Source organism: Chanos chanos, chromosome 1 (assembly GCF_902362185.1).
Source record: "Chanos chanos chromosome 1, fChaCha1.1, whole genome shotgun sequence".
In the NCBI taxonomy this organism is placed as follows: Eukaryota; Metazoa; Chordata; class Actinopteri; order Gonorynchiformes; family Chanidae; genus Chanos; species Chanos chanos.
Window position 1 is genome coordinate 35343337 of NC_044495.1, and position 22972 is coordinate 35366308.

At 39.9% G+C, this 22972-nt stretch overlaps 1 protein-coding gene across 1 annotated transcript in view; it reads right to left on the bottom strand.

Moving 5' to 3' along the window:
* plekha7a (pleckstrin homology domain containing, family A member 7a) overlaps positions 1–22972 on the bottom strand; it is an 80109-nt gene that overhangs the window by 37001 nt on the left and 20136 nt on the right. The window lies entirely within an intron of this gene.

Sequence of the window (22972 nt, forward strand, 5' to 3'; positions counted from 1 at the left end):
CACATGCAGGATGCGAAGAACTGTCTCAAAGGACTTCAGACACAAAACAACAACTTTATTAACCTAAGTCAGTCATTCCATATTTTTACTCCAATGTTAAACTGGATTTACATCACCAGCAAGGGCATGCAACGGGACATGGCAAACATCAGTAAAGTAGCATTGCCCCATTCTCTCCAGTATCTCAAGTAAATGATGCAAATTCTAGAACGTTCCATCTTGTTAAAAATGAAATAACATTCTGTGCTAACTCTCTGTGATCAGTGTGCAAGTTGAACAAATATGACAACAATGACACCTGTCTCACCACATTCTTTTGTAAACTTAATATGAAAGTGATGCAATTTCTTTGTTCCAATGGTAACAGAAAGTGAATGTGCTTCTTAAAAGCATTCTCTTCATGTCTCTTCATGTTCATACCCTCAACGAAACATATCATACTTTTAACATTTCCCTGTGTATACATCTGTGTTTGAGCTGATTTAGTCTGACAGTAGACAATGGTTGCTAAATAAGTGACTTAAATCACAGGGGAAAGTTTCTTGCACGGCGTAGGTTGTAATGTCAACAATGTTTGACGGCATTGCCAGGCAAATTATACTTGACAACTGGAGCATTTTGGTACACCACAAAACGTTAGAGCATCTGTCCAAAGAAGCATTTAGCATCAAGACAGGAAAGATCCTTAAAATGAAAGAAAAAAGACTTATCACTTTATCATCTTTTAGAGTTCATTACTTCATTGTTTGGCTTTTTAAATGAGAGAAACATAATGCTGAATGGAATTTATAACTCTGTGTACAACATTCTACTTTGGCAAGTCAAATTCAAGAGCTTAAGGCGTATCAGAGCAGTCCTGTAACCATGGGGACAGCATGTAAACCACCATAACTAAAATGATGCCTTAAGGTGAGAAAATTGGAGGATTATGCAAGTTGAAGACGCAGCTGTCAGATCTCTCTCAAACAGTTACTATCGCTCTAAGCCTCAGGAAATACTTGCTAAAAAGAAACAAATGAGCTGTTACTTGATAAAGGCAGAGAGTTTTCAACCAACATAAGCAAGATGTTTGCATTTGCTATATAAACTCAAACATAATTTCATTGTTCACATATTTGTACTTGTTTGGGTTTTTTTCCATGGTCATTCATTTTGTTTGTTTATATGTAACATATGTACAATAAAGAATTTGAATTACTGATGTATATCAGCTCTGTTGCTTGCTCTGCTGTGAAAATCAGAAAAGACACATGACAGACCCTGTGAGCTTTCAAACCATAAACCCTGTTCGTCCATCCATTATATAAATATATCATAAATATTCTTGTCACCAGAATGAGTGAAAACATCAAGGTATTGCTTATTTGGCCATTTTGCCCATGCTTAAAACAGATACCTTTAAACAAGAACACAATCACTCCCACCAGTAACGCCAGCGAAACCTGATGCAACAGAGAGACGCTCATTACTATGATGTCCCATCAAGCAACTGTACTGAGAACCTGGTGTCAGCACTGAGCCAATTTTAAGATTAACGCATTGACTCTCTAGACAAGGAGTACCAAAATCCAGTCCTGGAGGGCACAAAAGTCCAGCTGGTTTCCATATCAACACGCCACTGCAGTTTTTGATTGGCTGAAGAGTGCACTCATCCAAGAGTGCAAAGAGCAAGACTTTGGTCCTCCACCACAAAATAACGGAGAATGTAATTTGCATAAACGTGGCCATGTGTAACATGACTTGGGTGCCCACTGAACATGAGCTAAAATGAGTAAAATATAAACCAATCTGTTTCTTCTCCTTGAGGATTTATAGCCATTATTCAGAGTAATGCATTTAAAAAAATCTTTTACATGTCCTTAGTGATCATAGTGCAATGGTTCAATAGTTAATTCTATACTTTCTGAAGTATTTCCTAAACGTGGCACTGCTGATTTTGCCAAGTCGCTCTGGAAAAAAAAAAAAAGGTTAAAGCCAGGAAGTTTTCCTTGGCTGAGGTTAATATTAACTTCTGACAGCAGGACATTTGATTATGAATGGCTATTTAAAAAAAAAACAAAATTTCAAAAACAAATCCTGACCTCCAATGGACAGCTTTCAGCCAAACTATAAGTGGAATAAATATTAGTCTCAATATTATCAAAATGCAGAGCAGCTGGTGTCTTTCAACAGCACTCCAAAACAGATTGTCTAAAAACATCTACTTGGCAAGCGAGTGTGTGGAAGTCGAAGGTCACTTCTATTTAAAGATTTCCAGTGGAGTTGTGCATTTAAAAGCAGTGTAGGAGAAACCTTTAGGCTGTCATGTTCCTGCTCTACAAGGTCATCTCCATTCACAGCACTACGTCTGAGTAAGAGGGGTGGAAGTTCAGAGACCATATTTCAGTTTTTGACAGTTACAACAAGCCCCCTGATACCAGCTGAGCCTGACAAAACATACAGTCTGCCTTTGTCTCCATACACTTGCATTGCATTAAACCTGTTTGAATGCTATGTGATTACCAAGTTGTTTATGATCGTAAAAAATATGAGGGGCATTCCTGTTGCTATCCTCAGTCAATTCAGACAAAAACAGCAATATGCTTTTTCTGATGTCATATTTAAGAATCTTCCATCTACTGACTCTCAGTTCACACACAATGAAGAAACTTTGCAGAGCTCAAAATAGATATATTTTATGGGAAAACCCTCTTAAAAACCTGCTGTGAGACCACCAGAGTGATAGACTGGAACAGCAAATTTTTTCTACACAGATACATTGCAGTTAACTATAGCCTCTTCACAGTAATTCAGTACAATAACCTCAACCATTGGTGTGTATCTCCCCATGCACACCAGAAACTTCAGTTGTAACCTATCCTTATTAGAGACAGTTTATAGCAAACCACAGAAGAGAACAGTACAAAATCAAACGTGAAGCACACAGTACTTCTCACCATGGATTTCTGAATGACAAGTGAGCTGATCTGTTGCAACTTGAAATGATCTCAGTAAAATCTGCCTCCAGGTGTATTTGAGGAATACATTACAATGAACAAACACGCAAAAACCCACTGAAACTGAAACCAGTCCTATAATGTCTCACTGACTCATTCCTCTTTCTCAGAGTAAACATGACCGTGCTTGGCTATTGTCCACCAGGAAGCTCACCCACACATCCAGCCGGAAAACCCTCCTCCACCAGTAAGGGGTTAGAGAAACCAGTCAGTCCTCTGTTTATCTGACGTCTCATGGTCAAGTACTCACTCTCCTACTCTCTCTCTCCTTCTCTCTCACTCTCTCTGTTCTGGTTGTGTTGGGTTACTTGTCATTGCCTTCAGCAGTGGGGCAGTTGAAATGCCAGTGCCGTAGTGGTATCTGATGTCACCAGACAGGGGGTAGACATGGGAGTAGGATATTTTGTCCCATGAGCAATGCTGCAATGCCACTTGGGTTCCCAGAAGGGAGCAGCCGTAGATTCCATTGAGAGAGCTGTCCACGGCAGTCTTCAAAACAGAAAAAAAAATCTGCCCTCTTGTGCAGATACTCAAACAACAACCATGCTTGCACTGACTAAGGAGGACAAAATTCAAAAGAGTGTTTGTTCTCTCTCATTTTTTGTTTCATTTTTACGAATCTATTCCCGAGGCTGTCTCCTTTGTTGTCTTCTTGCTTTTATACCCCAGTGTCCTTCCATCTTTTCATTCAGCACAACACACCATATTTGCCATCGTTAAAATAACTCAAGCAATGTCATTTTTAACACTTCTGTGGTGTTTATATAATCTACACCAACCAGAGTAAAATAATGTCATATTGCTGGTATGTTGTCACTTGACCAACCTTGAGGTTAAGTGCTTTGCTTAGGGAGTCGTCGCGCCTCAAGCTAAAACCCACAATCCACTGAATTCTACGCCCCTTTGCTTACTACCATGCCATTACTGCCAGCTTTTCCCCTGCAATTTTCTGGAGTGTTCTTTATGTTCATGACACTCATATACAGTGAATACAACTCTCAAAATGTATATATTCATCAACTTTATTGCACAAAAACACTTGAAAATGATGAGGAAAAAGTTGTACTTCACTTTGCTTGACTGGGAAATCATTGCAACCAGTGGACCTTGTCAAGACAGTGAAAATGTGCCTGAAAGGCTCTCATTTCTGCTGTGCCATTTTCAGTCCAGGTCTACCTCACAATCTCTTTTAAAGTTTATCTCTGCATCAAAATGCCATTCAGGTTGTCCACAAAACCAGTGGCTGTTTATTCCTGCTCTTATTTATCATCACACAGCTTTCTGATGCCACAGTCGTTTGTTGTACTTTGACATACGAACATAAAATTGCATGCCTTTTGATATTTCATCACCCTCAGTCAGAGCAAATGTGTCATTGTAAAACATATTTGTAAGGAATATAATATTGGGAGATAGCAAAGCTGTTTTCAATGGACGATTCTAACTCGACTTTATCTCTAATGGCTTGGTAGCAAGTTCACACAAATAGAACAGTGATCACAATGAACATGCTGGGCTTTGCCTCGAGCTGACCAATTGAATTGGAGAGCATCTGTGGATTCTCTACCACAAGTGAAATGCTTCTGTAAAAAACAGAATGTGTCCAAATGGAGACCATAAAGATGATGTACAGCCTTTAAAGACCTTTACCAATCTGGCAAACATGAGTTTACAACAAGAGGAAAAGTATGGTGTTTATGGTCCCCAGGCTAATATTAGTGACATGTTAACATTACCAGGACTTCAGTGTGAGCGATTCGTTGGTGAAGTCTGCTGTTCTCTTTCTCCAGGCACTTGAAAGGAACATTAAAACTTGGGAGGGCTTATTTTATGAATTAATTAATTTTGCATCTGTCAGCTGCTTGGTTAGATTCGTTTTTAACTTGACAAATTTTTAGGATACTTTGATGATGCACAGGTACCTGCGTGATACATTTGAGCTGATACATTTCTATTTTTTTACAGCCTAGATTTTCTTTGCCTTGAGCTAGTGACCGGTGCTAGATTACTTCTCTATTTTAAGAAAAAGGATAACACAATAAGAAACTATAACAAGCCGATGCTATGACTTCATGTAAATGACAGGGGTCGAGCGATTCGGTCAGGACTCATCGCTGAAACCAGCAGGTACTGTTTACTCTGGCTGTTTCCCTGCTCTGTTCACCATCACTCCATCACTGTGAGGAGACTGTTCCAGTGAACAGATTGCTAATTAAATCCGTCATAAGAGGAGTAATGAAAATATTTGCATTTGCAGACACCTTCATGAGAAGAGCTGGGGTTACTGTGAGATTGTGAGTCACATTTCGCTTCATTAATTCTTAAGCTGACTCAAGCACAGCCAGACTATATTCGCTCAACTGAACTGCACATGGTGCATGTAGAGTAGACGAGGGAGACTTTTTCAGGAGCGCTGGAAGAGAAAAGGATTCAAGCTGTCCACCTAACACATTTAAATAGGCTACTGCTTATGATCATATTTATCAGTTCAGATTCAATTTTTGGAGCACAATCAAAGGCAGTAATAAACCAACGAGAGCGGCACAGCAGTATGAATAAAGTTATCCATCCCGACTACCATTCATTCCCAAGGATACTGCGGTGCAGGTGCATTATGGAGAAAGACACCATGCTTTCCAATCAGCATGACATGATTTGTGACGCAGTCTTTGCTCACAGATTGTGACATATGCATACACATACATATAACATCACACCTCTACAGTTATATACACAAAGACAGACATTTGACGTCATATGCACACATACATGTGATGTGGCTTGGTTCAAGCACTGCCTTGCTGTGATACACACAGTTTTTTCTGCCTTTAAACAGGCATTAAGATCTTTTGATCTGTGTGATCTCTGTCTCCATGGCGACAATTATTACAAAAGACATTGAAAGTAATGTATTTTGAAGGCAATGCATTCCTACCATATTGACGCTGACACTGACACTGAGGGTGTAATGGGAGTCTATGAAGCTGTGCTGTGAGCCATCATACTGTGCTGTATAACATGACTACCTGCTTTTCTGTTCCATATCCCCGGTGGCAAAGTCTGCTCCCCTGAATGGCACTGAGCCCTCTCTGTCTGTGCATGTCTCCTAAGTAATACGGACCTTACTGTTCGCGGGCCAGACGGAGGCTCTCAGAACCCCTCTATAAACAGTCCGTCTCCGTTACGCAGTATTATCAGTGACAGTGTGAGCAGTGAGGGACAGGAGAGCCAAGCCTGCCCCATCTGCATTATCATACCCTTATCACACAACCCGCCTCAGAAGAGCTGCCAATCTGATGGAGCCAAGCCCTCGAAACGACATGGAAAAGCCACTTCAGTCGTCACGGCCGTGGGTTCTCACGCCAATGACTTCACTCAGTCGAGAGGATGGAGATGATTTCTGCGTGCTATTTTGGATTGTCCTGAGATACAGTGCAACTGAGCGCTAAACCTCCGAAAATAACTCAGCCGAGAATGAGGGACAATTTTAAGATAAAAGGCTGGAGCTGATGAAATGGTATAATGACTAATCCAGTCAGGGACATGACATATGTCAATATGAGGAAAGAAGGAGAGAACATATCCATTAGAAATCTGTTTGAAAATGAATGCTGACATGCTAGTAAATTGCTGTGCTTTTAAAAATGTGAACAGAAGTCTGTATAGATGTGTAATATTTATCCAAACATTGGAGAGGGCTGTTTGTGAAACAGCTGTGGTGGAATAGCAGTATGCGTTCATTTTATGTTCGTTTACATCAAGGTGATACTAAGTATGTGAGGCATTGGTGGTAAGGTGACCATTTCTCCCAAAATGCAATTTCATACTTTTTCATCACAGTGTTGCTTTAAAATTGCACATTTATTTTTGTCAGCAAGCTGAATTGGCCTGGATCAAAACTGCTAAAGTTATTTTTATAGTGGAATTTGTAAAGGCGTAGAGGTTACTGCAATTCACACAAAAAATGAGAGGAATTGTTCCAACATTATTGATGGAAACAAATATGTAAACAGTGTGTCATCCCTGTTAATCCCCTAACCATCACCTACAAACAGATTATGACTAATGAACAACAAACATTTGGCTTCTAATAGTCAATCAGCATCCCTGATCTTTTCAGCTTTTTATCATAACTCACTATAGAGAGGAAGGCACACATCACACTAGAACATAATTTACTTCAATTCAATCAAATTTATCAATACTTATGAAGCACAATTTGATGCAATTCTTCATTAGCATTAGGAGCCTTTGCAGCATGCCAAGACCTTCTGTGTGTCACTTTTTTCACGGATCGATTGGGACCGTGGGAGGGTGGGAAGAGAAAACAGGCTGGGGAAGAATGCAGGATAGTGGAAGGACAGAGGGCAAATCTTGTAAATCAAGGTGGATAAATAACACAGGAAACCCAGAGAGACCCTCTGACACAGAGTTACCTCAGACCATGTTTGTGGTGGAAATGCCAGTGGAAACTCTTATTGACAGACTGGGAGAGGAGCTCAGAGATGAACAGCTTTTTGTCATAGGTTACTCACAGCTCACAAACACAGCTGGACTACCTGAGCCCCAGTAGGATAAACAGTGGGTGTTTGAGGCAGAAAAGAAGCCAAAGTCAACTTCATTAAATAAATAATGGGAACGATGAAACAAATTCACACTAATGCTAAATGACTCTGATCCAAGTTTCTGATTTAGGGAAGATTTGATCTTATTTAACAACAGATATAAAGTCATATGATCCACATGATGCAACAGGATTTGAGTGCACAGTAAAGAAATAGTGCTGTGACTAGAGTTCAACCCACAGAGAGCAGTTAAGTATGAAGCCAAGAATAATTTTGATTAATGGAGTCTTGATTAATGGATCTACAACAACAAAATCAGGCCCTGCAGTCGAGACATGGTTTTTAACAGAAGAAGGTAGATCATAATGCTGTGCATATCAAAATGGCTTGACTCAAATGACTCAAACAAAACATGGTTTTGACAGGTTGGTATGCCAGCTACGTTTTAAACACTGAACACATGACTGCTTTTTAAATGTTCTCATACTTTGGACTGTTTTACTGATGGCACTTTCACACATGTAGTTGCACAACTCTGACTGATGATCATACTGACGCCCAGCACAAAAGCTCAACAAAGAAGCTCACTCTTTAAAAGAGAGTAAACTTTTTTAATTAGTGAAGATAAAGTAATGACTAAAGGATGAGTGAAAGAACAGACAATCATCTTCAAGGCCAAGACAGTAAAGACTTCCTTTGTCAGTCAGCTTCACCTCCAGCAGTGCCACTCTCCATGGAGAGAAACATTACTACTGAAGCAAGCCATCCACAAAGCCAGGAGTAGAAAATACAGCACGGACATTAAAGCTCTGTCACCATCTGTCAGTGTTCTTTGCTATTTAAAATCTTTCACAATTAACTTTAGGGAGGAACACATAATAAATGGATGATATCTAAAAAACATCGTAAAAGAAAAGCGACAAACTAAAAACAAGCATATCTTTGATATTTCATAGTACTTCAAACTTGATTTGAACAAATTTTCTTGTTTTCTCTTCTTATTTCATAACGTGTCAAAGAAAATTTCCCTCCATCTTTTCCCTCCCATCTCAGCCTTGGAGTAAATAGCTCTCCCATTTAATTGTGGAGCCAAGAGAGGGCAGGAACCCATTCTCACAAGCATGAGAGATGCTCTGTCTTCATTGTGGAATGAAATTGAAATGCCAAACAGTGTAAATTGAAGAACACAACCAATCATGGCAGGGAGAGGCCCGACTGGTTGTAGCTGGCGGCGCTATAAGAGTGCTGTACCTTTTTGCTAATCCTTCAGGTCTGTTTAGTGAATCCACACCCATACATCATGTACTCACCTTAAAGGAACTTGTTCATTAATGCCTTTGGCATAAGATCAGAGTTCACATTTTACACATGATTTACAAATCAAGCAAAATGTCTACTGAGTAAGTGAGCACCATTTCCTTTGACCAGTCACAGGCTGCACCGTAGTTTAGCAGAAATTCAAAATTCACTGTGTTCCAAATTCTTTTGTATCTCTCACCCTGTGTATCATCTCCTCACAGCATTCAGCTGAGTTCAGCACTTCAATACGGCCCGATACTTGAAAGCTCAGGTTAGAGACAACTGAGTCATTTCGGGACAGATAGGTATGAATGCCCTCAGAGAACCAAAAAGCAATTTCACCACATCACCGTGGTGTTTGTTGACTATCTAATCAATAATATGATATATTAAACTTTATTAGGATCTGAAAAAGTTCCTGCTATAGTTTTTATTTTCAGTATATATATGTAGTAAAACCATCTGACCATTTCTCACGAGAGGCAGACCAAAATGTCACAGTAGTCCAGGACCTACAACTGAACTGAGGTCATTACTAATCTGATACTGATAAAGTGACCACTTGCCAAGTATTGGCAAGTCTTTTGTGCAGCTGTAGTCTGCAGTCTCAGGCCAAGGAGATCAAGAGCAATGTCCATAATTAATATCTTACAAATGCGCAAGGCTGACTCCAAAACAACTTGGCCAGTTACTCCACTCTCTTGTTATTAGAAAGCTTTGAAAGAAACATTTGGGGAAAAAAACCTCATAAGCAATTCAAGTAGCAACAGGGAAACATGGTAAATGGATCACTTGGATGGTGTCAGGGTGGAGATGTGACGGAGTAGATGGAGAATGGACATGTGGTTGAGATATGTCACACACTGAGATGTTTCATAATGGCGTAATCAACATTATCAGGCAATATTTAAAAGTTATACATACAGCATCTAAACACTGAAGAAGAAATGATATTATCTGTTGAAGTCAGTTTTATTTTCAGGTAAATATCTTCAAAATTGTTTAAAATGTTAAAAAAACAACTTTCAAATAAAATAAACAAAACAATACATATTAAGATATTTTAAAATAAAATAATATTAAAATAAAATATCAAAATATTAAAATGATATATTTTTTTAACAATTTAAATAATTCAAGTTTGTGTTCTTGTTTAGCATCTTATACAAATAAAAACTTTTAATTTCTTGTTTCCTCAACTTTTTTCCCCAAAATTTCACTCAATATATCAGGAGACTAAGAGAACCCAAATCGATCTTGGTATCAGGCCCAAAATGTTTGGTATCGTCCAGACCCTGGTTCAAACACTAATGGCACCACTCAGTGTCATTACAGCTTTGGCCAGAGGCCATCACCAGAACCCAGTCCACTCTCATACTGGGTCTCTTATGCTAATGGAACTGAACAGTACCAAATGAATCCAGTGCGATGCAGGCAAGCCTGAGGGATTTTGTGATGGACTGATTCTATAAATAGTCTACAGCCACTGGAGAAATTTGTGATTGGTGGCTAATGATCTGATGGCTGTGTCAGCGTCCACTTATGCTATTGCTCAAAGTCTTATCTGCTCTGACCAATTTGTCAAAGAATTTATGGTATGTCATGCTCATTGATAGTCATGTTCTATGAGCTATTTTCTAAGAAACTTTATTTCTGCAAGTTTAACAGCTTCTCTCCAAAGCAGATGCATATTCCACATCAAGAACAAAGTAATTCTTCTGTTTAATAATGTTAAGTATCAGAATGGCTACACAAAAGCCATTTTCCACATGCAGTGACATAACCTTTGGTATCTTAATATTTTGAACTATGATACAAGCTAATATTTCTTTCTGTTTGTTTTGTTTTGTTTTCCACATTACTTGAAATTCCGGCCTTATGTTTACTCCTATAATTGTGACATAAAATCAAGAGGGAGGCTCTTGCATTTTACACACAGCTGATGCTGTAGCTCAGGATCATTAAGAATACAGAAAATCACACCAGCTAGGAAGCACGGAGAGGCAGAGAGGTCGGTAAAACAAAGCCTTTGATTTGAGCCTTTCCCAGCTGACGTCTTTGCTCTGCCAAATGTATTGTCTATTCCCCCCCATCCCACCTCCCCTCCCTCATTCAATCTGCTGCATCTATGAGTCACTGTGCAACAGGAGCTCAAGTGATGAACCAGGTTAGGCTGCCTCAATAATGCTCAAGATAGAATATTTTTGTGTGTGTGTGTGTGTGTGTGTGTCTGTGTGAATAATGTAAGTGATGCATATGTGAATACACGCAGCACAGTGGGCTTTGGAGACGCTGACAGGTTATGACTCATTTGTATGGCTTTCTCATCACAGTCACAGGGTTGATCTGAAGGACAATCCCCACATTTTACCATTTAAGTCGATCCTGTACATGGCTCTCTGACACTCAAACCATACATCTCTGTCACGTACACGACCATAATTGTGACACCTGGATCAGGCATGTCTGTGAGTCTTCAGCACTGATTCCCAAACACAGAGATATGGCTTCTCAAACAGAAAGAGGACAGTAATCAAAACTGTCTGCTCCAATTGCCAACGAGAGCAATGTTCAGAGCCAAATAGCCAACTGCACGATGAGCCCGATAACAATCACTACATACACATTTCAGTTACGATTTTCTGGCCTCAGAACAGTATGACCGACAGTAACTGGGCACACTGGGACCTGGGTACCCATTCCAGTGCTCTGGGTCGAGTCAGGCTCACTCATTAGTTCCTCACTGCCATGTGACAACAGTGCCTCTGCCACACCTCCTTCACATGTATGTCTACAACTAGGACATAACAGAACCACATCAAGTCACATCAAAGGGACCACATTTTTTTGAACAATGTAGGAAGCCTGAAACCCTCCTGCAGAATGCATCCCAACAACAAGAGTTTACGGAAAATATAAGAGATGGAATAATCAGTGACAAGCTGTAATTTTCTGTTATTCTCAACAAGGACACAACAATGGAATAAGGCGAAACAAAGTTCCATTATTCTCAAATGTTTGAACTCTGGAATTCATGCCACCCACCAAGACATCTGAATTCAGTCCATTTACATTTTCACCCACTGCTATTCACTATCTATTCAGACTCAGCCTGAGTGCTGTGATGAGGGGTCTTTTTCCCTGATTCCTTGCTTTCATTTACATTGGTTACTATTATAACAAGAGGGCCATGGGTCTCCACATAGCTCTCCCCAAGCCAGGAGTGCTTATGATATGGAGGTGGGGAAAAGGAGATGCCATCATACAACATAGAGTCATATCAAAGCTTATTCCCAGTTCTAAATACTAGTCTAATTCTTACTGATCCACTTCAAAGGTCAATACTGCATTAAAATGTATTAGGAGAACATGTTAAGACAAAAGCAATTAGAAGTCAATTAGGACTGTTATGTCTTACTGTCTTATCATTTCTGACATCATTTTCATTATAAGCCTGCCTTATAATAAGTCGGTGAGTTTGTACTTGCCAGACTGATACAAGTCACAGAATTCCTCTATTTTGCATTTTTTGGGAGCTGTGTTTGTGCATTTATCTGCCTATCAGTTATAATCACTGGTGCTCCATATCTCTGAAGACCATTATAATTAAAATTCATCTTTATTGATTAACTAATCAGTCACGGTAATAATTAACCAATACGCCCTCCATGGTGATTACTGGCACACAGTAGGGTCCCAGCCAGCAGTGCAGCATACTGCCAATAGTTACAGCAGAGCAAACCCTCCAGGGGTGACTGCAACACAAAAAAAATTCAGGCTCACTTTGACTTTGCGGTTAAACTGTGCATCTTACAAGGTTATACTGGCTGAAGATGTAGAGGCTTATTCTGTCTGTTTTGTGAGTCTGCAACCTCTCCTTACCTGTATTTACCAGCTTTGTCTTTACTGATAAGAGAACCATCATGTACCTTTTATGCCCTTTATCACGTTTTGTGTGCCATTTCGCACCCATATCTGCTTTAACATGACCCACAACCTTCAGAAAAGGCCAAAGCATGATACCCCCACACAAATATATCCACTGATATACAAACAAACCCATCTGTGGGCATGGTAAGTGTCTCTATGGAAATATCAATCACTGTACCACCAAATTATGAAAACAAAATGAGAGTTTTCTTTGAGGTTTCTGGAATATAATAATAACTTGTGATTGTGCCCACCGATGTATAAATCACAAGACGGTAAGAACAGTTTCAAATGTTCTTGACATAAGAAGATGGACAGCGTGGGGATTTATGGCCAATACAAATAAAACAGTCTGTGAACCTAAAACCTAACACCTAACACCTTTAAAAAATCCTAATGTAATTTACCACCATTTTTGTGTTGTCGTTGTCATTTGTTTGTTAATTTGTTTTGTCCTCTCATTTACTAGTAGTGCACCTCATTTCCACTGTGGTCTAGTCTATGCTGTACATACATCTGCAAATTCCCATGCGGTACACAAAATGCAGACACACGCCTCCTTCTCTTCACCGCTGCTGTTTTCTCTGAACAGATAATGTTCAATCCCTAGCTCCCACAACCAATCCGTGTCCATTGTAGTCAGTCCTGTCTGGGCCTTTAAACTGCGTAGAAAAGGGACTGACACGCTATTAGCTCTGACTCAAAGACTTGATTGTGGATTCTTTGATTGCATACAAATCCGTTCAAGATTATGGTGGATCTGCCGCGTTTGTAATGTGAGCTTCATCCCCGTACCCAGCAGCCATGAGAGGCCTTCATAAGGGCCAGCATGAATAAATAATGGGGACCACACTCATGTTGGCACCGCTTAACACAGCAACCGCTTTACCCGACACTCACACACACACACACACACACACACACACACACACCCCAAACAAACAGGGTCTACGATGCTACCCAGGACCAGAATATGACAGTGACATTCAAATGCCAAACAGATGTCCAGGGAGAGGAAGCAGACGTGAGAGAACTAGACAATATGAAGGGAAGAGATTTCTGCTGTGTATCTGAAACGAGGGTGACCTATGAGGTAACCGCACAAATGAAGATATTCGTCCAGTCCTACCTCCCTTCATTTTGCCCCATACAGCTTTGAAAACAGCTGGCCAGCATTAGAGGTCCACAGTGAATAAGCTCCAACAGAAGATGCTAATAAAATATTGCTGATATCTTTTGAAAAGATAATGCAGCCCCAGATGGAGTAAGCAGCATACAGAAATATAACAACATGGAGCTGGAAAAGTGACTACAGCTCTTCTGCTCACTCAGACACAAATCACCACATCCTCATCCGGATCATCCCCCTGATCTCTGACCCCTTGTCAATCTTCTCACTGCCACGGATAAGTCCAGCCCAGCATGTCCGACTGCAAATTAAACTTAAAGTTACCAATTCCAACGAACAAGGTCTCGGACAGTGTTGTCTCTAGTCCTCTCACACTTTAGCAGAGTCATGGCCTCTTATCATGGCCAACTGAATGACGTTCACATGTAATAAAGACAAAATATTAGGAATGTGCATTGTTATCTACTAAAGAGCTCACAGTTTCCATGTCATCACTTGATTATATTAATCAGCGTGTACTTTAACGTATAGCAAACCTCCCTTTTCACCCTCATAAAATACTCTACAACAGAAGAGTCCTTTCCTTTAGTATGTACTCAGGTACAGTCATTTAGAGAGAGAGAGAGAGAGAGAGAGAGAGAGAGAGAGCACAATGAGGTTCTGAATGTGCACTGATAAAAAAAACGTATAAGGGTGTTGTACACATCAAGGGAGATGATTAATGTCCCGAATCAAAAAGCAGGTGCCCATATATATCTACTGTCTACATCACTGGCTATTCGCCACCTTTTTATTTAGACATTATTCTCATGATTAACCAAGTCCGCCTCATGTCACTGCTCACAAATACATACACAACTTAAAGTGACATATTCTCTCCAACATAACCCTGTGTGTGCTAAATGTCATATACCAGTTGCTATGAGAACTGCAGGATGGAACTAAGAAGTAAAGTATGTAAAATGAACTAAGCGTTGTTAGTCACAAATACATTCAGAGACTCTGCCAGCAAGATACCAACTGTCATTCAGAAGACAAGACAATGACTATCTTTAAATATCTGGTTCTGTGAGAAATGAAGCTAGACTGGATTTTTTGACAGTTCATGTCACGTCACTTTAACATCACTTTCACTCCCAGATCTCATTAGAGATTCATACTATCTATCTATCTATCTATCTATCTATCTATCTATCTGTCTATCTATCTATCCATCTATCTATCTATCAACCTCATATATATCATTCAGTTATTACAGGTACATCATAAGCTCCTCTGTTAAATCTGTGATTGATAATTGCACGTATATTTGCTGAAAGGAGTATATGTATAAAATTTGGGCTCAGTCAGCATATCAGCAGTTATGAAAGTTAATTTTTTTAACTCTTACTTGAACTTTATTTTAGAAAGCGCTCCAAACACATCTGTCTATGGAGCATGTAATAACCTCATATTAATTTGCAATAGGATATAGACTAAGCCAGTTCTATGTGACTGAAATGGAAAAATGGTGAGATGTCTATGTCGTTTCACGGTTGGTGAATAATGTAAGAATGGGTTGGGTTACTTGATGAATATCCTCAATTACTCACATGTGATGCTGAAGGCAGAGCTTTGCAAAGCAGACAGTGAGATAGGGACGAATACAATGACTGAGACAAACACTGCAGCTGATGGCCAAAGTGTTATGCAAAAAGGGGGGCATTATTTCCACTGAGTGATAACTGTGATGTTTGTAACAAACTGATAAATTTGTGAAAGCCAATCTACTTCCAGTGACACAACGCTTATGTAATAAGGTAACTCTAATGGCACTTTTCAACGCCTACATGGAACATATAATGAATATTCCACACGAAACGAGAAACTGTAACTACAAAAAATGCCAGGCATACTAAATAAGTCAAGATTAAACTAAATATATGGCCTATGTAAATAACAGCAAAATCCCTCACATAACAGGGCCACAATGTCATTTAAAAGCACTCAGTTCTGTCCAAACAACGTGAGTGGTTAAAACATTTGGCTTTACTTTACTAACAGACTTAAGCCCAAGGCACTGAAAGGTGGCAGCCTCTTCTTATACGATGTGTGTAGTCAAATATTTTCTTCATACGCCATTGCTCAGCGATTATGAAACACATCAAGAACCACATCGTCATCTGGAGATTTGAAACTAGGCCATGTGGAAAGATCTTCTTTTGAATTATTAGCTACAAAAAAAAAGAACGTGGCGACAGGGTGGGATTGTAGATGTCATGAGTTGTTTGGTAAACTGAAACATCAAACACAAGATCAATCATTTGTCCTAAGGGTCATGGGGTCATTTGCAGTGCGCGCTGGGATGTCTGGCATCAGAGCTGCATCATCGCAACCATGAAGATACTGTTCACGATGTAGGAAACCTACTGAACATACTGTAGGAAAACCAGAGCAGACTCTCCCTTGAGCTCAACTAATACAGCTTCACAGTAGTATGTAGTGGTTTATAGTTAAGTACAATATGACGAATGTAAATGATAAAAAAACACCATAATAATGAACGGGTCATAGGAGTCTGTGAAAGAGTGATGTGACATTGGGGTTTTTTTCTCGACCACTGGCTCAACCCTGTTTATGAGTAGCTTTATGAAGATACGTGGCTTTGGTTTTCTACAGAAGGCATGAGATGCTTGCCAGATGTACACTGCGCAAATATGTGGGACAAAAAATTGGCAGCTGGTGTTGGAATGCTGGTAATACACAATTAATATGCACACTGCAATAAGAGTGAGAGCAAACTAACACTTATTTGCCATAACTACAGTCCGCAAGAGACTGTTCATTGTCAAGTGCATACTGTAGTTAAGATTTAAGCTGGACAATCAGTGAGTGGTGAATAAATACCAAGTATGAATGTATGCACATGTGTTTGCATGTATGCATTAGTATTACTCTGTGTGTGTGTGTGTGTGTGTGTGTGTGTGTGTGTGTGTGTGTGCTTGTATGTGTATGTTCTTGCATGCATATATGCATATGTGTCTTAGATCTGGGCACTGCCAATAGTTGTGGATGGTTGCTGGGGTGATTAATACATTTGGTTCTGCTGCCCTAACAGTTTTGATTTGTGGGTGCGAAAGGTCATAAATATATTAACAGTAAAGATCAACTCAGATTCCACAGGCAACACCAAGTTTCACACTCCATCAATATACTATAACCTATATCTGGGAACCAATCCGTCAATTATCTGTTCATAAAAGTACTCACTGGTTGAAATATCACTTAAATACCTTCCAGTAGTTAGTTACAGAGCGGCCAACCAGGGAGCAATGGAAGAAACTTACTCAGTAAGGAACTGTTATTAAGTTACTGTTATAAAACTTTTTTTTCTAACAACTGTAGACCTTTACTTTTTTTGCTCCCATGGCCAATATATGATCTATGGAAGAGTTGGTCCCAGTCCTACTGTGTTAGGGGTAGAGAGAAAGACAGGAGAAAGGAAGAAAGAAAGAGAGAGAGAGACATGAGACTGTGTGTAAGCCTAGGCATATAAGGAGTCATTCAGGTGCACTCAGAAGAAGAAAGCTACAACCGTTTTTCACACCTGAACTCCACCCCAAAAAACAAACACATTACATCCCAAATGACCTCACTCTAACAGCAGACATGCAGACACAAAGCATTGTAAACACTGTTTACGTAATACCAGAAAACGGCATAGCACGCAATGAGAACCACGACAGATTCTTGGCACATGATAACTAATTAGAGTACAAGAATGAGCCTGTAAAACCAGAACCTGTCAGGCATTCAACACAGCAGGTTATTCAGCTAAGGAGGTTCAACAGGGGACAATCATAAATATAACTTTCCAATAGGGTTTTGTACAAAAGTCAAGTCTGTCTTAAACATCATCATCTCAGAAGATATTCAGTTGTAATTTGACTTTCAAATTTGCCATTAAATCACATTTACATGGAGATACAGTTCCATGTAAAGATTTTACCTGAAACAACTCAAATCTGATTCTCTCCACAATCAGAAAAATCCTAATTGAACCTATCAGAGACAGTATCACCCTCCATTAAAGGTAATATTCATAATCTATAGAAGTGCAGGAAGCTCTGACACCATTTCCCAATCACCACTCAGCAAACACAGCCTGCATCTGATTGTTTCATTTGAAACTCACTCCACAAAGAGCCCTCTGAGTAGGTTAATAACAATCTCAGTTGGCAGATGTTTGAGGAGCTTTGCTCAAGTAGACAAGGCACCCACCTGCATGGTGCGTGGTAGAAAGGGTGTCCAGGATGAGGTAAATAGCCTGAAGAGTTGTATTGCTGATTCCACATGACTTCTGGTTAGTCCATAAAACAGTTATAATGTTCACTGAAGTAGTACTGCTGTCACACAGACATCACTGAACGAAAGCTACATCTTTCAAATCTCCTAAGCTGTACTCTGTTTTCACTCAGAGAGAGAGAGAGAGAGAGAGAGAGAGAGATGCAGAGATGGCGAGATAGAGAGAAGGAGGGGAAGAGTGTGAAAGCGATGGAACTGATGATGTGGTGAACGCCGGCTGTTATCCCAGCTCAACGAGAAGCCCAGAGAGTCTCTCCTTCAGCAGCGTGGAACGAGCGTTTCGGAGCTCCTGCGTGTGCCACAAACAGCAGACGACAATGCAGCTTCTCTCAGCGAGCCATCCCCAGTCTCTGTTCAGAACAGTGTTCAGTCTCAGTAATCTCCAGTTTTCTCTGTTTCCTAGCCAGGCTCAGTCTCACAGCAGTGTCCTGCTTCTAACATATGACTGATCGCACATGAACAGAGAACGAGTGGGAGGGTGAAAAGAAGGAGGGGAGCGGTAGAGAGAGAGAGAGAGAGAGAGAGAGAGAGAGGGAGCTGAGCAGAACTGCTCTTTCCTGTTTTCTCTCTTTCACTGGAGAGGATGTGTGTGGCGCTGAGGGAGAGCGAGTACTAATGAGCAAAGGCGCACCAAACAGAAAGTGATAGAGGAGAGAGAGAGAGAGAGAGAGAGAACCACATGGACCTTTAAAGCCGAACTAGAGGCAGTAGTGTGATCTAAGAGCCATCTGGTGATGGCGTTTATCAGGTATTGACCACAGAGGCTGCAGGTGATCCAAAGGAAGAGTTTCAGTGAGTCACAACATTACAGCAGAGACAAGGTATTTGAGCAAATCTATAGTTAAGGTTAGTGAGGATGATGCAGAACTTCATAATATGACATGACAACAATACAGAAAAGACAAGCTTAAAAAAAGAGGACTATTAAAATATGATCATGTTGATTAACTGATCATTACCTTCATGACTGGAATGTGTCCACTAGTAGTCATGTTATACACACTGTTATAATATCTTACTGTTGCTTTAGTGTCGTATTATTTTTAACATAATGTGACTGTGTCATTGAGAAACACTTTGTCTTCCACTTAACTAGGACCATTTAGTTGCACTATTAAAAACGTATCTGTAGTAAAATAGTGATTTCTCCCAACACATCACTGGATTAAGCTCCATCAGCACTTAACACATTGTTTGTGCAACTACAGTCACAATATATGCATATCAATCCTGTTCAACCACAGAGCCACCACTCACTCAACCACAAGTATTTAGTCGATCTTCCAAAGTCCCGGTACCATGCTGTTTAATTTGATATCAAGACCATATGTCTAATCTTTCATTACTAAACACATATAAACAGAACTGCGCTACAGTAGACAATAAAGACACTTTCACACAGAGGAAAACATGGTGTAGTGCTTCCTTAGAATAGCAAATTTTCCTCAGACTGACAGGTAAAGCTATGTGAAAGTTACGGGTTTTGAGTCCGCAGAGCCATCCCTCAGCTAGCACAGGTACCTAGCATAGAGAGTAGAGACTGAAGAAGAAGTAAAGCACATAGAGTAACCAGCAGAATAAGCAGAAAGTTACCAAACTTACTTTTAGACACTGTCTTTCCACAAGTGTTTGTGGAACCTCTACAATCTACAGTAATGCAGATCAGCCATACAGCAGGATATAAAGTAAAGTGAGGTAACAAAGACAATGATATTTTCTTGCACACTACAGAAACTACATTTATGTGTTTACATTTACATACACACACTAACGTTGTCCATCCCTCCTGTATAAAGCTCTCCAGTTTGAAAACTGTTTTTTGTCTTCCTTACATTAGTGAACTGCTTGACTGAAAGTCTTCTTCAGTTACTTTACTAGGTTTATATGTCAAAGACTCCAAACTGTTATTTTTCTCACTTTATGAGTGACAGATTTTCAACGTCATGATAGCTTGTAGCGGGTGGGAGGCCGGTATATGTTCTAGCACTACTGAGGATGTTCGTTTTAACACTGTGTTCAACACAACAAAAAATGCCATACAGCCCCTTTAGGCTATGTTCTGTCTGCAGAATAAGAAACAGAAAGAAAACCACAAATAAATGAGAGGCCAGGGGCCTGCTTGAAATTGCAGCCAGTGGTGTGGACTCAATGGGAATGTAGCCAAGAGCTATGACATCAGTCAAGAGACCCTCCACTAGAAGCAGAAATACATTTATTCATGTTGATAGTTAATTCCACTGTCAACTTTAAGTTTATTTAATAGGTGACCATGTTTGATCTACATCCTTCCCTGTGTGATCCTCACATAATCTTAGTTCTCATTTTGATTCATGTTAATTAACAAATATATTGATCACATTTAATAAAAACACAGGCTGAAAATACAAACTGACTTCCTTAAAAATTGATAAATGAGAAAGGCAGTGTTTTGGTCAGTCATAACTCACGAGATGAGACTTTCCTCACACACCAGAGAATCAATTTTGACAAATGCATATCAAATATTCAAAATGTAATCATTGCCATGGGAATGGTAGGTATGTTTGTCTCATATAACACTACACTGAATTATAATTCATACTCTACACTGAGTTATAATTTAACTCAGTTTTCAATTCAGTCCCAGTCATACTCACATTTAGCCCATGGCCACATTTAACCCTGCCTATGGCATTCAATACCACATTTCTCTTTTACTAATGTGGGTCTAACTGTCAATGAATGGTACATCACACAAATATTAGGGTGTATAATGGCAACTGACATATGTTTGCTGTTTTTATGCAAACATGTTGCTAATCTAATTCAAATCATATTTTCACAGTTACACACAAATGATTTTGTATGTTTTGTTGGACCCACAGTATGACAAGTTTTGAAATTTTAACACCAACATTTGAGTAATAATAACTTTTTACAACAACAGAATAACATAACCAACAGAAAGACTTTCTCCACTGTATAACTAAAATGCTGCAGCAGGAGATCCGTCTGAACAGGCAGTTCAATGCAGCACAGATGTAACACCTGTCTTGTGACAGTACCATCATAGACTCTCTCGCCAAAACACACATCTCTGCCCAAATTAGCAGCACAATGAGGGACTACTATGCCCAATGATGATCTTATACTGCAATCATGCTATAGGCATTTTATAAATGTCAGCAAATTTAGACCAAAAATTCAAATATTTGAATAAGAAAAATGTGTTTCTTTGAAGAAACTCCAAATATTTATGATCAAAATTCATCACTTGTTATGGTACTGTTCCGTCTTCAAGACGAATATTCATCAGAATGTTCAACCACATGAAGTATTTACAAATGAAACCATTTTTCGGATAAATTTAGGCAAGCGTCTCGTTGTGAGCTGTGTCTGTGATGAGGTTATTTCAATTAAATTTTCCACCACTACAGACGATTTTTTCTCAGACGGTGTAAACACGTCTTGCTGCTGTCTGCAATTGCCTGACCTTCCTTGACATTGCCCAATACAACAGCTCATGGCAGGCTCACAGTGAAAGAGTACAAGAGAGGTGCAAGAAGGAATATTGGGGTTTTAGTCTCATGAGTGAATGGAAAGTCTCATAAAAGGTTGGAGTTTCATAAGTGATAAAAGCTGTCGCTGTGCAGCCTCACCTCTGTCTGTCTGTGGAGCTGATACACTACAAAGTAAAAAGCCAGTAATCGTGTTTAGATTTCAGCCCCCCACCCTGCACTTACCTTACAGCTGGCCCTCCCATGTGTCTTCAACCAAGACAATAAACAGGCTCACACAGAAAAGACAAGACAAGTTGTACTCACTCATTTGTCCAGAAAGTCAGTACTGACAGGGAGGGTCACCCACTATCTCCATGTCCGGAAAACAGCTTTGACAGCCCATAATCAAGTCATCTACACCATCTACCTGGAGCCAAGTAACGGTACGTGCAGGCCTGACCGGGCTTATGTCCAGACACTTCAGTACAGACAAGCCAATTACATCGCTGTCTGAAGAGAGCAGATCATCCTGTTACTCATTCAGACAGATGTGTAGAAGCCCTCCCTCAACTCAGCTGGCCATGACTAATGTAACACAACAGAGATGAAAAAGGGACATACATATGGATTTGCACACATTCGCACACACTTGTGCAACCAAGGGGGCACGCCTACGCTAATGAACACACACAGACAAACGTGTACACATAAATGTCAAACTATGACACACAAGCATAAAAACACAACACAGAGCGGTGTGTACCAATATACACATACACAGGGGTTCCACTTGTTTGGGCTTGGGCTTCTCTATCTTTGATCATGACTGATGACTTCGGTGACAGAGAATAAGAAAGGGCAGAGGTGGATAATCACACATTTCCCCCAGCTTATCTCCACCAAACAGCAGCAGCACCAACAGTGAACCTCAGACAGCTATGCATGTGCACGCACACACACAGACACACACGCACACGCACACACACACATCCACTGTCAAGGTGACATTTTTACCAATATTTCAGGCATGCCCTGTAAAAAACACAAGCACTTTATATATACATACATACATACACACACACACACACACACACACACACACACACACACGTATATATCCCCTTTTTATTTATTCATTGTTATTGTTAATGCACTGTAATGCACTGAAATGGTATAAGAAAACGGGACGACTAATTTTAACAGCTGTGTGTGTGTGTGTGTGTGTGTGTG